The sequence below is a fragment of the Cervus elaphus genome, chromosome 2, assembly GCF_910594005.1.
Source record: "Cervus elaphus chromosome 2, mCerEla1.1, whole genome shotgun sequence".
NCBI lineage: Eukaryota > Metazoa > Chordata > Mammalia > Artiodactyla > Cervidae > Cervus > Cervus elaphus.
The window spans coordinates 40,233,006-40,250,406 of record NC_057816.1 but is presented as its reverse complement, the minus strand read 5'-3'; the positions used below and the strand labels follow the sequence as shown (position 1 = coordinate 40,250,406).

Genomic DNA, 17,401 nt, shown 5'->3' with positions numbered 1-17,401 from the left:
CCACCCTCATGGCAGAAAGTGAAGAACTAAAGAACCTCTTGATGATAGTGAAGGAGGAGAGTGAAAAAGTTGGCTTAAAACTCAACATTCAGAAAACTAAGATCATGGCATCTGCTCTCATCACTTCATGGCAAATAGATGGAAACAATGGAAACAGCAAGAGACTTTGATTTTGGGGGCTCCAAAATCACTGCAGATGGTGACTGCAGCCATGAAATTAAAAGACACTTGTTCCTTGGAAGAAAAGCTATGACCAACCTAGACAGCATATTAAAAAGCAGAGACATTACTTTGCCAACAAAGGTCCATCTAGTCAAAGCTATGATTTTTCCTCTAGTCACGTATGGATGTGCGAGTTGGACCATAAAGAAAGCTGAGCACTGAAGAATTGGTGCTTTTCAACTGTGGTGTTGGAGAAGACTCTTGAGAGTCCCGTGGACTGCAAGGAGATCCAACCAGTTCAACCTAAATGAAATTAGTCCTGAATATTCATTGGAGGGACTGATAGGTATTAAGCTGAAAATCCAATACTTTGGGCACCTGATGTGAAGAACTGACTCATTGGAAAAGACCCTGATGCTGGGAAAGATTGAAGGTGGGCGACTGAACTGAACTGATTTGAATTTATGGTGTTCCCTGCTTGTTGATGTTGCTCAGTCGTGTCCAACTCTTTGCGATCCCATGAACCGCAGCACGCCAGGCCTCCCTGTCCATCACCAACTCCCAGAGTTTACTCAAACTCATGTCTATTGAGTTGGTCATGCCATCCAATGATCTCAACCTCTGTCGTCCCCTTCTCCTCCCACCTTCAATCTTTCCCAGCATCAGGGTCTTTTCCAATGAGTCAGTTCTTCGCATCAGGTGGCCAAAGTTTTGGAGTTTCAGCTTCAACATCAGTCCTTCCAATGAATATTCAGGACTGATTTCCTTTAGGATGGACTGGTTGGATCTCCTTGCAGTCCAAGGGACTCTCAAGAGTCTTCTCCAATACCACAGTTCAGAAGCACCAATTCTTCAGTGCTCAGCTTTCTTTATGGTCCAACTCTCACATCCATACATGAACATTGGAAAAACCATAGCTTTTACTAGATAGATTTTTGTCAGCAAAGTAATGTCTCTGGTTTTTAATATGCTGTTTAGGTTTGTCATAGTTTTTCTTCCAAAGAGCAAGTCTTTTAATTTCACAGCTGGAGGCACCATCTGCAGTGATTTTGGAGCCCAGGGAAATAAAGTCTGTCACTGTTTCCATTGTTTCCCCGTGTATTTGCCAGGAAGTGATGGGACCGATGTCACCATCTTTCTTTTTTGAATGTTGAGTTTTAAGCCAGCTTTTTCACTCTCCTCTTTCACCTTTGTCAAGAGGCTCGTTAGTTTCTTTTTGCTTTCTGCCATAAGGGTGTGACACACCAATAGCAGTCATCAGTATAAATTCCCTGGTGGCTCAGCAGTAAAGAATCTGCCTGCCAATGCAGGAGATGTGGGTTCAATCAGTGGGTCAGGAAGATCCCCTGGAGAAGGAAATGGCAATCCACTCTAGTATTCCTGCCTGCAAAATCCCATCGACAGAAGAACCTGGCAGGCTACAGTCTATGGGGTCACAAAAGTCAGACAAGACTAAGCAACTAAACAACAACAATATATGAATCAATGTAAAACAATCTCCAAAATACATTGAGGAAAAAGTTTTGGAAATAAATGTATATGTGCTGATTGGGCTTCCCCAGTGGCTCAGCAGTAAAGATTCCACCTGCAATGCAGGAGACACAGGAGATGTGAATTCAATCCCTGGGTGGGGAAGAGCCCCTGGAGGAAGGCATGTCAATCCACTCCAGCATTCTTGCCAGGAAAATCCCAGAGATAGAGGTGCCTGATGGGCTAGAGTCCATAGTGTTGCAAAGAGTTGGACACAACTGAAGTGATTGAGCACATGCACACACACACATTGCTGATTAATTTGAAAGGAAATATGAGAAACTCTTAATAGCAGTCACCTCTAGGTAGGAAAACTGGGGGTTTAGGGTGAGATGAAGACTTGTTTTCTACTGTATATCTTTTTAAACTATTTGGATTTTTAAATATTTACAGTGTTTGCTTTAAAAAAAAAATCAGTCTTTAAAACCACAAACCAAACATGCTTTTTTCTCCTACCTTCTAATAAAGTGATCTTTTCCTATAGACCAATTTCCACTATGTCGAACATGTGCCAGGAGAAATAATCCACCTCCCTGATGACAACTGCAAGTGGGAAACTTGGGAGCTGGAATGCCGTTGAACTACGGAATTATCTGTGGCTATGTCAGAAGTTCTCACAGCAACATTTTTATTATGTTCAGTCTTTAAGTTCCTAAAGCAATGCTGGTCTTTATCCAGAATTAACTTTATTTAGGCATTTGGCATTAATGTCTGTTTTCTGGTTGCATGCTTGTTAAAGTCTTTCATCCTAACAATAACTTTCCATTCCTTTTGCTCATTATTGCTGATGGCATCAGTATAGGCATGATTGAATGACCAGATCTTTGTTCTTCAGAAATGTCATTATTGATGAACAATTTATCCTATAAATACATACATTTGTCATTTTTCAATTTTTTTTACCATATCTATTTTTGTTTCCATACTATTTGTATGTCTCTTCCCTCTAACACTTGCTGATATTCTAGTTGCATTTGTTTTTGCTGAACATAATTTGTAGTTTCTGTGAAAAATTGGAAGCTAAGATTAAACACACCAAATACACAAAGATCGAAGGTTATTAAGTGGTGGGCAGCAAACGGAATTCAGACTGCTTAGTAGTTTGTTTGATCTGCATAACATTTAAAAATGTTGAGTTAGTTATCAACATTTCAAAATTGTAGGAGGTTCCTGGTTTGCCTCGAGAGAGGAAAGGCAAGGCAGCCTTGTTTTCATTTTTGTTCTTGTTTTTTTTTTTAACCTTACCCTTTTTATTTAGCTCATCCTTCAAACCTTGACCTGCTGGGAAATCTTTTCTAATTCCCCAATATGGTTGCCTTTCCCCCATATTTCTGTAGAACAATTGTTTTATCTTAGTATTTAATTATAGATTTTGTTATATAATCTTTTGTTCTAGCAAGATTGGAAGCTTCTTGAGGGCAGGTCGTACACTGAGCTCACATCACATCCTCTAGGCCTCTTATTCTCACTTTATTCTAGAGGTCTCCTATATGCCTAGTGTCAGGCTTGTAAAAGGCATTGAACAGATACTTGAAAGAATGAATGACTTAATACCTTAATCTATATGTTGTATATGATTTTCTTTCTATTACCCTGTCAGTAACAATTTTGAGCAGCAGTGTGTAGATTGACAAGGTCTGATTTTTTTTCCCTTAAATTATCGGCTTAGTTATAGTTTATACTGGAAAGTATTTTTTGATATGTTAAATATTTGAGTATAGAAGAAGTAAAGGAAGTTTAGGTCTAAACTCATGATTCTTGTGTGGGGCCCAAGGTTACTAAAAGGCGTCCACCTCTCTATTCCTAGAAAGGCTATCACAGTGCCAGAATGTTTAATTCAGCCACACATTCTCATGAGTGTGTAACATTTAATTATCAAATAAATGACTCAGAGTAAGGTGGCATTGGGGCTAGATGAAGTGGGGAGGGGAGTGCTATAATTAATGAGTGATGTCATTAATTTCCCTAGTGAAAAAGTTAGTGGAAAATAAATTGCAATGAAACACAAGTGTAACCTAATGGCTTATTACTACCTTTGAAACTTTGAAACCATTGTCGGCATCGTAATTACAAACTATTTATTCACTGTATATACCCTTAAATTTATGCCCTTAAATTAATTCCCACACTGTGATATCATGGAAGGATTTTTTTTTTATCCACAATTCTTGGCATCGCGCCTAAGACCCTTGGAATTTCCTGAGTGATAAGGGTAATAGGAAAGTCTTTTAATGAGGCCATTCTTGGCAAGCCTCTCGGTAGCTTCAGGATGGGGGTGGTGTCCAGAAAGACCGAACCTTGATTGGAAGGATAGAATTTTTAGCTCCAGCTCCTGGAAGGGTAAAGGGTCTGGAGATAGAATTTAATCACCAGTGGCCAGTGATTCAATCCATCATACCTACATAATGAAACCACCATAAAACCCCTAAATGATGGAACTTCTAGGGTATTGAGCACATCAAGGTGATGGGAGGGTAGCAGAGGACAGAAGCTCCTGGTGAAACCATGCAACTCAGACTTGAGACTTGAACCCACATGCTGGGACTCGAACCCAGTCAAAATCTGGATGGGGACTTGAACCCACAGTCTTTTGATTGAGATCACACACCTGCTCTCAGGACTTAATGAAGCACAGGTTCTTGATATCTCATTGCTGAAAGAATTCAGTGAGAGGGACTTCCCTGGTAGTCTAGTGGTTAAGAATCTGCCTTCCAATGCAGGGGACGTGGGTTGGATCCCTGGCTGGGGAACTGAGATCCCATATGCTGCAGGGCAGCTAAGCTTCAACTAGAGGAGCCTGCACACTGCAGTGAAGACCCAGGACAGCCAGAAGAAAAAACTCAGTGAAACAAAGTGACAGGTAAGTAGTGGGTTTATTTAGAGAGAAAGACACCCCACAGACTGAATATGGACCATCTCAGAAGCTGAGAGGTGCTGAAATATGGGGGTGGTTAGTTTTTATGGTCTGGGTAATTTCATAGGCTAATGAGTGGGAGGATTATCCCAACTATTTGGGGGAAGGGGCGGGGATTTCCAGGAATTGAGCTGCCACCCTCTTCTTGGCTTTGTAGGGTTGCCCTCAGGACCGTCTTGGCACTGTGGGTGTGTCATTTAGCTAATGTATTACAATGCGTGTGTTATAAGGCTCAAGGTCTACCAGAAGTCCAACCTTCCACCTTCTCAGACCTAGTTGATTCTAACCAGTTTTTGTCATGTCCTATGGCTATGTCATGGAAAATAGATGGGGAGACAGTGGAAACAGTGTCAGACTTAATTTTGGGGGGCTCCAAAATCACTGCAGATGGTGATTATAGCTATGAAATTAACAGATGCTTACTCCTTGGAAGGAAAGTTATGACCAACCTAGATAGCATATTAAAAAGCAGAGACATCACTTTGCCAACAAAGGTCCATCTGGTCAAGGTTATGGTTTTTCCAGTGGTCATGTATGGATGTGAGAGTTGGACTGTGAGGAAAGCTGAGTGCCGAAAAATTGATGCTTTTGAACTATGGTGTTGGAGAAGACTCTTGAGAGTCCCTCGGACTGCAAGGAGGTCCAACCAGTCCATCTTAAAGGAGATCAGTCCTGGGTGTTCACTGGAAGGACTGATGCTGAAGCTGAAACTCCAATACTTTGGCCACCTCATGTGAAGAGTTGACTCATTGGAAAAGACCCTGATGCTGGGAAAGATTGAAGGCAGGAGGAGAAGGGGATGACAGAGGATGAAATGACTGGATGGCATCACCGACTCGATGGGCATGAGTTTGAGTAAACTCCGGGAGTTTGTGATGGACAGGGAGGCCTGGCATGCTGCGATTCATGGGGTCACAGAGAGTTGGACATGACTGAGTGACTGAGCTGAACTGAACTGACTGATGGCTATGTCATCCTTTTAAAGGTTGTGCCTGCCCCCTTCCCTCCTGTTTCACTGGGACTCTTCCCGACCTTGCACCTTGGACCTCTTCATCTGACTCTTCATCATATCCTTTTAATAACCAGTAAATGTAAGTAGTGTCTTCCTAAGTTCTGTGACCAATTCTAGCAAAGTATTCAACCTAAGGAGGGCGTCACAGTGGTCCTTGATCTATATCCAATGGGTCAGTAGTACGAATGACTGGAGACTTGCAGTCAGCATCTAAAAACAGGGCCAGTCATGTGGGAGTGAGCCCTTTAACTTGTGGATGTGTGTGTTAAGTCGCTTCAGTCGTGACTGACTCTTTGTGACCGTATGGACTGTTGCCTGCCAAGATCCTCTGTCCATAGGATTCTCCAGCAAGAATATTGGAGTGGGTTGTCATGCCCTCCTCCAGGGGATCTTCCCGACCCAGGGATCAAACCCACACTTCTTATGTCTCCTGCATTGGCAGGAGGGTTCTTTTTCACTAGAGCCACCTGGGAAGCCCTAACATGTGGAACCTGATGCTAATTCCAAGTGGATAGTGTTAGAGTTGAAACTGTTGACTCCCAGTTAGTGTCAGAGAGTTAGAAAAGACATAAAAATATATACAGTCAAGAAGAAATAAGCCTCTCCTGAGACTTCCTTGGTGGTCCAGTTGTTAAGATTCCATACTTCCACTGCAGGGGGCATGGGTTCAACCTCTGGTTGGGAACCTTAAGATCCCACATGTTGCCTAGTGTGGCCAAAAAGGAAAAAAGCCTCTCCTGCCCTCTCACCTAGACCTCATACCTGTAACATTCTGTCATTGATAATGAGCAGTATGCTAAGTTACTGTAAGCAGCCCCTTTAAATCTCTGTCAATGCCCTTTACCCTCCTTTTGGTGGCTCAGATGGTAAAGAATCTGCCTGCAATGTGGGAGACCTGGGTTTGATCCCTGGGTTGGGAAGATCCCCTGGAGAAGGGAAAGGCTACCCACTCCAGTATTCTTGGGTTTCCCTTATGGCTCAGCTGGTAAAGAATCTGCCTACAATATGGGAGACCCTGGTTCGGTTCCTGGGTCAGGAAGATCTGCTGGAGAAAGGATAGGCTACCCACTCCAGTATTCTTGGGCTTCCCTTGTGGCTTAGCTAGTAAAGAATCTTCCTGCAATGAGGGAGACCGGGGTTTGATCCTTGGGTTGGGAAGATCCCCTGGAGAAGGGAAAGGCTACCCACTCCAGTATTCTGGCCTGGAGAATTCCATGGACTGTATAGTCCATGGGGTCACAAAAAGTCAGACACAACTGAGCAACTTTCACTTCACTAACCTACTGTCCTTTTGTGCAACAATAGTCATTTTCTTTACAAGTGTTGAAATCCCATTATGTGCCAGGCTCTATGATAGGGTAGGGCCTAGGCAACAATGGTGAATAAAATCAGATGAGTCCTTCCTCTCATGAACCTAGTGGTAGACTCAGACACCCATCAAAGAATCTCACATACAGGTAGATTTACAATTACGGTAAATGCTGTGAGAGGTACAAGATGCTATGATTGTTCTCATTAGAAACAGCATGAGATGCTTTCCTAAGGAAGCTGAAATCTGAAGAACTGTAGGAGGATTACTAAGTGAAGATGTGGGAGTGGGTAAACTTAGACCTTACTTATTATAAAGTCTTCTGAGACTGAGCATTCTTTATCTCCACCCTCCTAGTTCTGCACCCTCCTCCTCTAGATATTTCCCCCCACAATTTGGCTTCTATGAAGAGCCACTCCGAATACACTCAGAGCAGCATCAGGAGAAAACATTTCATAAAGTTTTTTTGTTTTTTCAAAAAATGAGATCAGAGTATATATTAGATGCTCAGTACAGTAAGGTGTCTACCTTCTCATAATTGAGTACTGCCATTCTAATCAGTTTCCTCGTCACTTTCCACACTGATCCCAATTGCGTGCACCTGCTCTCATACGGCCAGAGCCCAGAGATTGTGAAAATAATAGAGCTCTGAGCCAAGACTGAAGGACGATAATGTGAGCAACGTGCTTTCCTGACTGGAGTCTGGGAGGCCTTCCCAGAGATCTGAAAGGGTTTTGAAGGATGGGGGGAGGAAGGAAGACTCTAGGAGGAGGAGATACAGCATCCACAGTGGCACAGAGGACCCGGAAGAACATCACCTATTTGCAGGACAGTGGGTAGTTTGGAATTCTCTTAAATAAAGTCAGGAAAGCAGCATAGTAAAATATTGTAATTTATTCAGCATTTTAGAAATCAAAAGAACTAACCATTTAGTGAACTCTAAAAGTCCCATAAATAGAGCTTGTCATCTTATAAAATCTTCTCTAAAGGTATTGCTACTACATGTATTAATCTGAATTTCTGCAGTTGTCCTAGGTTCCAGAAACTTAGTTTAATCCCTCAGAATCTGTTTATTTTCCTGGCATATCTTCAGTTCTTTTCCATTTTGTTTTATTGGCTTCCAAGTGTTACCTTTCTCTTTTCTTGCTTACTGTTTAGGATCTTGTCAAATGATTTTCCACATCTTCCCAGACTATGATGTAGTTGACTGAGAATTTGTTTTGGCACAGCTCTTTTTCAGTTTCCCTTTATTTTCTGCAATAGAAGCTTCTACCTACAAGGACATATGGCAAGACCTAGAGGAAAAAATGATAAGAAAATAATTTCAGCCTAATGAGAGACCAGCCACGGAAAGTTCTTCCATAAAGTACATATCCAGAGGGGAAGACAAATATTTCAGGAATATGTTTGATTAAACAAGTGTACTGTTCTTTATTACCAGTTCATCAGACACATAGTTTTGTATGCATTCCTCCTCGATGGATAAAGGCAAACTTTTTCCTTCTTAAAATTGAGAATGTTACAGAATGTTCCCATCATGTATGGGAAAAAAAGAACAACTGCCATTTATTAGCACACATGTTTTGCTAGGCTCTGTTGTAGGCTAGTTTGAATGGTGTCTTGTTTAGTCAGCTACCAGTGTGCTTAAATAGGGAGATGGTCAGTGAGTTTCAGCATGGTGATAACTACAGAGTACATACAACCCACGGCCTTGGTTCTTTAGAGGACAGTTCAGTGGTCATTTAGTTCATTAACAGCCATGTCGGATTAGAGCCCATGTCCTTGATTTTCAATCCAACGCTCTTTCTACAACAGACTGAGATTCTCAGGACATTTATCTTCATGTCCCTTTTCTCTTCTTTCTCTCTCTTCCCCTGTTTCTTTTTTAAAAGTGCGATATTCTCTGTTCTCTAAAAAACGGGATGTTTGAAATCATCCTTCAACAACCTAATTCAACATTTATCTAAGGACCATCTTCTGCACACTAGTCATCATGTTGGGCATTTGGTTGGATACAGTAAGATAAGCTATACAAAGATAACTAAAATAGAAAACAGCGTACACAAGGGTTTTGTAAACAGGTTGTACAGGATTTCAGAGGTCGGTGTGAGCATCGTGTCTTGGGACTTGGGCTTTTAAGAGGTGAAAAAGATTTTCAGAAAGGAGATAAGGGCTGAGGGTAAGGAAAACAATTCTAGGTAATGTGAAGAGTAATAAGGATACAAAGGAAGGGAAAATGTTGGGGAGGTGTCAAGTAGAATCATAAAATTAACAAAGTGTTTCTATTAGAGGATGAGACAGGATGAGATGGTTGAATGGCATCATCGACTCGATGGACATGAGTTTGAGCAAGCTCTGGGAGTTGGTGATGGACAGGGAAGCCTGGAGTGCTGCAGTCTATGGGGTCGCAAAGAGTCGGACACGACTGAGCGACTGAACAACAACGAAAACATTAGAGAACGGGGAAACAGGGTGCGCTATTTGACGTGCAACTGCGCAAAGGACTGGAGTAGCTGAGATACAGGGAGGGTGGAAGGCCCGGGCAGATGTCGTGGAGGCTGTAGACAGGTCACCTGGAAGGGGACTTTAAACGGGCAGAAGTCAGCAACCATGTTAACCAAGGTGGCTGCTAAGAGGAAGCGGGTTGAGTGGCTCAGGAGCCCGTCCACGGAGACGCTTACTAGCACACTCCTGCCTCCAGGGGGAGCTCAAGGTTTCCATCCTTCGTTCCAAAGTTAAAGGAACTGGTGTCAATCTAGAACAAAATAGATATTTTAGAGAAAAGAGTCATTCTGTGGGAGATTCTGTCAGAGGAATGAAGTCATTGTAAAGGAAAGTTGGCTGAGAGAATATTTTCCCCCATCGGTCGTCTCTGGCGACTCTTAGCTTTGGTTAGTTCTTGTAATGTTCTTATCTTGCTACCTCTTCTTTGCCTGTGATGAGTGTCTGGTCCCAGACGCTTGTAAGTCAGAAGGGCAAAAACTCCTGGGGGAGTCCACATTGTCCTACCCAGCTGCTGAGCCAGAGGCCTGATAGGATCTGGGGCCAGCATGAGCTGGTCGTAAAGAGTGGGCAATGGGCCCAAGGGTCCTTTGTGTATGTGTTTGGTGAGATGCGTGTATAGCCACATGCATGATGCAGCACATGAATGAGGCAAGGTTCTGGCCAGACTGCTTCCACCCAACTGTATGTAATTAATATCTGGTTGTGGTCACACAGGGGAGTAGGATTTCGCAGGTAGGATTTCATAGATGGGATTCTTGTTGAGAGGGAATTTGGCTCAAAGCTTCAGAGGGTGATTATCAGTAGGCAGAGATGTGTGTGTGCTCTCCCAGTCTTGTCCGACTCTGCGATTCTATGGACTGTAGCCCGCCAGGTTCCTCTGCCCAAGGAATTTTCCAGACAAGAATACTGGAGTGGGTTACCATTTCCTCCTCCAGGAGATCTTCCCATCCCAGGATTGAACCCAAGCCTCCCGTGTCTCCTGCATGGACAGGTGAATTCTTTTCCACTGAGCCCCCTGGGAAGCCCAGGCTGAGATGGGGAACTATTATTTCTGAGAGCAGTGAAGGCTGAGACTACAAAAATACCCAGCTGCACACTGGTGCAAATTCATCCCTCGTGGTGGCAGCAGGATCCAGCCTGGGCTCGCGTTCACTTCTGGGACTAGAATATTTTCATCGGCAGAAGCCTGGAATTTGAATAAATACAAAGCCAAATGTGAGGCATATACCATCTCTAAAATCAAGTCTGTCTTCTTGGACAGAGTTGGCCCTCACCTAATTTACATGTGAGGAGCTGGAAATGCTGAAGCAATGGCATGAGTCTAGGACCCTGGAAAGGTATTTAATCTCCAGGAATGAAGGAGACCCGTGAATGAACTAGGGGAGACAGATGCCAGTGTTGAGAATTCGTAGTTTTGCTACTAATCGTTCACAGTGGTATTTAGGTGCAAGTCTCTGGGAGGGCAGGCTGTCTGCACAGGTGTTGGACTTACCCTAGACTGTGAGTATCAGAATGTCACAACTTTAACCTTATTGTTTCTTCATACCTTCAGAGAACAGTTTTGCTTTTGCTTTTTTACTCCCTTTTATGTTTCAGTTACAGGAACTGTATTATTATTCTAACACACGATCTGACATTTTAACATGAAAACCTATGGGTCCTAATCCAAATGATCTCTTATTCTATCATTTATGTGCTTCTGACTTTTCTTATTTAGTAATATTTCTATCTCATTATAGAATTTATAAATGACTAATGCAGAATATTAAAAAAATACAATCTAGAACAAATATTAGCCATAATTCAACCACTTAAAGAGAAGCACTGTCCTCTGTAATGACAAGTATGGGGACAGTATCTAAAAAAGAGTGGACACGTGTTTCTGTATAACTGACTCACTTTGCTGAACGGCTGAAACTAACACAACACTGTAAATCGGTAGCCAGTCCGCTTTGGATGCTTGCTGCTTTGGGTCTTTGCTGCTGCACGTGGCCTTTCTCTAGTTGTGGCCAGCGGGGGCCACTCTTTGTTGCAGTGCATGGGCCTCTCATTGCAGTGGCTTCTCTGGGGCACAGGGCCTCAGTAGCTGGGGCACACGGGTTCAGTAGTGCGGGCTCCCAGGCTCTAGAGTGTGGACTCAATCGTGGTGCGCGGGCTTAGATGGTCCGTGGCAAGTGGAATCTTCGCGTACCAGGGATGGAACCCCTGTCACCTGCACTGGTAGGCGGATTCTTATCCACTGTACTACCAGGGAAGTCCCTACATTTTGTTTTGTGTTTTTTTCACTTAGTAAGCCATTTGTGAAGCTATTCAACACTGATAAACAATCTACATCATTATTTTTTCTTTATATGTATTTTTTATTACACAAGTTCTATCTGCGCACCGGGTGAGCTTAGAAAACAGAGAAAAATTATACCAAAGGAAATAAGTCATCTAGAATCCTATCATCCAGAGATTAATTGCTTGTGATATTTTAGTCTATATCTTGGCAGTTTGTTTTTTTAAAGTTCCATAAGTAATAAGTAAATGCATTCTTGCTGTAATATTTCAAATAACATATATATATGTTAGTCTTTTTTTATTAATAAAAAAGTGGTTTTTTTTTATTTTTTGGAGTAAAATATAATAGGTTCATGTATATATGTTTTAATTAAATACAGGAAAGTATAAAAGAAGGCATCAGTTCAGTTCAGTTCAGTTGCTCAGTCATGTCCGACTCTTAGCGACCCTATGAACCGCAGCACGCCAGGCCTCCCTGTCCGTCACCAACTCCCGGAGTTTACCCAAACTCATGTCCATTGAGTCGGTGATGCCATCCAACCATCTCATCCTCTGTCATCCCCTTCTCCTCCTGCCTTCAATCTTTCCCAGCATCAGGGTCTTTTCCAATGAGTCAGCTCTTTGCATCAGGTGGCCCAAGTATTGGAGTTTCAGCTTCAGCATCAATCCTTCCAATGAACACCCAGGACTGATCTCCTTGAGGATGGACAGATTGGATCTCCTTGCAGTCCAAGGGACTCTCAACAGTCTTCTCCAACACCACAGTTCAAAAACATCAATTCTTCAGTGCTCAGCTTTCTTTATAGTCCAACTCTCACATCCATACATGACCACTGGAAAAACCATAGCCTTGACCAGACGGACCTTTGTTGGCAAAGTAATGTCTCTGCTTTTTAATAAGCTGTCAAGGTTGGTCATAACTTTCCTTCCAAGGAGTAAGCATCTTTTAATTTCATGACTGCAGTCACCATCTGCAGTGATTTTGGAGCCCAAAAAATAAAGTCAGCCACTGTAAATAACACCAAAACCCATCATCCAAAGGCAAGCAAGCATTATTAAAAATTTAGTAATCATTCCAGACAATTTTCTTTGCCATTACTGACAACTTTGCTTAAGTTGGTTCTCTTAATTTTCAGAGCCTCCCTAAGGGGCAGATATTGTTACCATCCTGAATTTACAGATGAGGAACTAAGGCTTAGGTGAGTGACATGATGTGCCCTAGCTGTTGCTGCCAGTAAGCGGCAGAGCTCAGAGCTCTGAGTGCAGGTCGGCCTTGGATTCGGCCCACTAAATAGCACTGCCTCTCAGATTTGTGTACCTGAGCTCATTTGACATAGGCTGTTTGGAAACTTTTTATAATTTGACAGTATGATGTAGAGATCTTTTCATGTCAATGAATTATAGAATATTTCCTTACCATGTTTTAGAAGTTTACATTATTACCTTGTATGCTATCCTAACATTTACTCAATCAGTTTCTTAGATTTAGATTATTTCATATTTGCTCTTCCTATTATAATTAAGATTGTAATATAAATCATGGTACATTGCTAGTTCTGCTGAATTATTTCCTAAGAATAAATTCCTAAAGGTAGAAGTGCTAGTCAAAGAGAATACGTATTTTAAGGTTTTTGATGTGCGCTGAAAAATTGCCCCATGAAAGGTCTTAGTCATTTATACAAGGACAACCAGTGCATGGGCTGCCTTGGTGGCTAAGTGGTAAAGAATCCATCTGCCAATTCAGGAGACAAGGATTCAATCCCGGATACGGGAAGATCCCACATGCCCGGGAGCAACTAAGCTCATGTACCACAGTTACTGAACCTGTGCCCGAGAGTCCACGAGCTGCGACTGCTGAAGCCCATGAGCTTCGACTGCTGAAGCCTGCCTGCCGAGAGCCCCGTTCTGCAACAAGAGGAGCCGCCCCAGTGAGAATCGCATGCACTGCAACTAGAGAGTAGCCGCCGAACGCCACAACCAGAGAAAAGCCAGCGCAGCAATGAAGACCCAGCATAGCCAAAAATAAATAAATCAGATAAATAAAATAAGAATGAATAGCATAGGAGAGTGCCCACTGCCCACACCCTTCAGATAAGTGAGTATTGGCATTTCTTTGGATTCTTACTTAGTTTGAATGCAAACTGCCTATTTGTGTTTCTTCTTTTGTGAATCTGCTGTTCGTATTTGTAGTCTATTTTTTCTGTTAGAAAGTTTGCTTATTTCTTCATCAGAACATAGATCTCTGGGACTTCCCTGGCGGTCCAGTGGTCCCATGCTTCCACTGTAGGGGACAAAGTGTTCGATCGCTGGTCCTGAAACTAAGACCCCAAAAGCCAAGTGATGCTGCCAAAAAAAGAATACAAAATCTTCTTTTTGCAATGAAGATTCCAATCCTTCAGGTATCATATTGTTGCAAATTTATTTTTCCAAAGTTCTTACCATTTATAATTTTGCCCTTTAAAAGACATTAAGTATGTTGGCATATTAATGTTTGTTTCACTTTGTTTTTTAATTTTTTATTGAAGTATAGTTGATTTACCATGTTGTGTTAGTTTCAGATTAGAGCAAAGGGATTCAGTTCTATATACGTGTATACATGTATTTATGGGCTTCCGAGGTGGTGCAGTAGTGAAGAATCCACCGACCAGTGCAGGAGATGCCAGAGACACAGATTCGTTTCTGGGTCAGGAAGATCCCTGGAGGAGGGCATGGCAACCCACTCCGGTGTTCTTGCCTGGAGAATCCCACGACAGAGGAAGCTGGTGGGCTACAGGCCATGTGATCGCAAGAGTGGGAAATGACTGACCACACACACACATGCGCGCGCACGCGCACACACACACACACATATTCTTTTTCAGATTCTTTTCCATTATATGTTATTACAAGACATTGAATATAGTTCCCTGTGCTATACAGCAGACTTTGTTGTTTGTCTGCCTTGTATATAGTAGTATATACCTGTTAATCCCAAGCTCCTAATTTATCCCTCCCGGCCCCCGTTCTGTTCTCCTCTGGTAACCATCAATTTGTTTTCTAAGTCTGAAATGTTTCACATTTAGTATTCTTCAATGATACTTTCATAATTCAGTTTTTCCACTTTATGGATAATTCCACTGTAAAAGTCTCAGATTTCTGCTTGATATTCTGGAAAAATATGCATCCAATTTGATCATAAATCAATTGACTCCACATTTGAGGGATGGAGTCAATTATTGTTGTTTGTTTTAAATTAATGGATTATTTTTTGAGCCCTTTCAGTTTGCAGAAGAATATTGCAGAACGTAGAGAGTTCCCATATACCACCCCACTCCCATCCTGGCCTGAGGCCCCCCTACCTATTATTAACATCTTGCATAATTGTGGCGCATTTGTTACAATTGATAAGTCAATGTTGATACATTATTATTAACAAAAGTCCACAATTTTACATAAGGGTTCACTCTTTGTGCTGTACATTCTTTGAGTTTTGATAAATGACATATCAAATGACATACATCTACAATTACAGTCTCATGCAATAGCTTCACTGACCTAAACATTCCCTCTACTCCACCCACATTTTCATCCTTTATTTCCCCCTAACTCCTGGTAACTGCTGATTTGTTTTTTTTACTGTCTGCATAGTTTTGCCTTTTCCAGAATATCATAAAGTTGGACTCGTGCCCCTGCAGCCATTTGAGATTGTCTTCTTTCATTTAGTAACACACGTTTAGGTTTCCTCCAACTCTTTCTGCAGACTGATAACTCATTTCTTTTTTTCCTCAGTCTATGGGATTTTCCAGGCAAGAATATTGGAGTGGGTTACCATTTCCTCCTCCAGGGGATCTTCCCAACCCAGGGATCAAACTGCAGTCTCTTGCATCTCCGGCACTGCAGGTGGATTCTTTACTGTTAGAGCCATTGAGGTATCCCCATTTCTTTGTGCTGCCAAATAATATCTCACTGTATGGCTGTACCACAGTTAATTTATGGATCCACCTGTTGATGGGCATCTTGGTTGCTTCCAAGTTTTGGCAATTATAAATAAAGCATCTATAAATATTTCTGTGCAGGTTTTTGTGTAGACCAATTTTCAACTCATTTGAGTAAATATCAGGGAGTGTGAGTGTTGGTAAGAGTATGTTTCATTTTGTGAGATTTATCTTATTTTGATTGTAGTGTTTATGGTTAATTTTTTTGTATTTCATTAAATAGCACAACACTGTTACAATTAATTTCTTGATAGAAATTGTCTTTGAGTTTGTAGAAGATGACACCTCAACCACCACCACAGACTGATGGGAAATCTGGAGACACCAAGTTTATAAACACATTTCTCTTTCCTCTTCTGTTCTTGTCTTCTAAAAAACATGACCAATAAGGTCATGGGTAACCAATTAACCTGGTTTGCTGAGATGTGGGACGTTTAGTGATATAACTGCCTTGTGACTGGTAACAGCAATGTGGTTCTAGATATTATAAAATACAGTGAAAATTGGATTCTGGGAATTCAGCTTTTGCTTTGGAAATTCTGTCAGTCAGGCAGTTGTAAGATATTGGCAGTTGTTTGTGTCATGGTTCTGTGATTTCATTGTATTTATGTTTTGGTCTTAAATTTACTGGCGATGTGGGCCTTGTATGAAGGAGTACTCTGATGGGCTTTAATTAACTGCCTGGATCTTTGGATAATAATGGAAACTTATTTTTCTCTTCAAATTAATTCTCTAGGTTGCCAATTCATCCTGATTTGCCTGGAACTTTCCTAGTTTTAGCACTGAAAGTCCTGCGTTCCTGGAAACCCCTCAGTCTTAGGTAAATGAGAAGGGTCTTGGGTCACTTTCTTTTGGGTAGTTTACTTGACTCTCTGCCTGTAGGATTTTGACCAAGGGAGTGACATACTCCCAGTACATTTAAGGGAAATTTTTCTAGTGTGGCATTTAGGACTGGAATGAAGTGAGGTTAGAATCAGGAAACCCACCTTCAACCAAGGCAGCAAAAGCCCGAACCCCTTTAGAAATGGAAAGGAAGGGGGAGAGACTTAGAGGATATTCTCTAGAACACTAGCTTTTCTTCTTGTTGTTTAGTTGTTAAGTTGTGTCTGACTCTTTGCACCCCCATGGACTGCGGCACGCGAAGATCACAGCCTTGTCGTGGTGAACGGCTTTGCGTATCTCCGTGAAGCTTCGAGCCGTGCTGAGCAGGGCCACGCAAGACCTTGGACAGGTCACAGTGGAGCGTTCTGACAAGATGTGGTCCACTGGAGGACAGAATGGCAAATCACTCCACTATTCTTGCCATGAGAACCCATGAACAAGAACAGTACAAAAAGGTGTTTTTTAATGTGGGGTAACTGCTTTTCTGAAGTTCATTAATAACCTCTTTACCACAATTGCAGCAGTCTCTTTTGAAATTCTCCGTAGTTTCAGTTCTCTAATTCATTTCGCATTATTTAAAACCCCTTTTGAATCCTCCCCCGCCCCCTGCCTCCCTTGACCTAGCATCCTTCAACATCCTCACTTACTGAGGCTTTTTTTTTTTAAATCCTGGTCACAGTGCTTCTTTCTCCTCCCTCCTGTCTATATCCTGGATTCACGCATCCCAGGCAAACAGCGCCCAGGCGGAAGATCAACCCAACACCCCAAGCTCCCAGTGTCATGCCTTCCCAACACCAGTGCCCTTTGCCATCAGCTTACTTCAGGTACTT

The 17,401-nt window shown here is 42.1% G+C and overlaps 1 long non-coding RNA gene across 1 annotated transcript; it reads left to right on the top strand.

Annotated features, from left to right (window-relative positions):
* The first annotated feature begins 4,443 nt into the window (after positions 1-4,443).
* Positions 4,444-13,612, top strand: LOC122676716. The gene is made up of 4 exons (XR_006335637.1): positions 4,444-4,552; positions 5,592-5,697; positions 12,852-12,914; positions 13,460-13,612. It is a non-coding gene; the product is annotated as an uncharacterized LOC122676716 (long non-coding RNA).
* Positions 13,613-17,401: the final 3,789 nt, after the last annotated feature.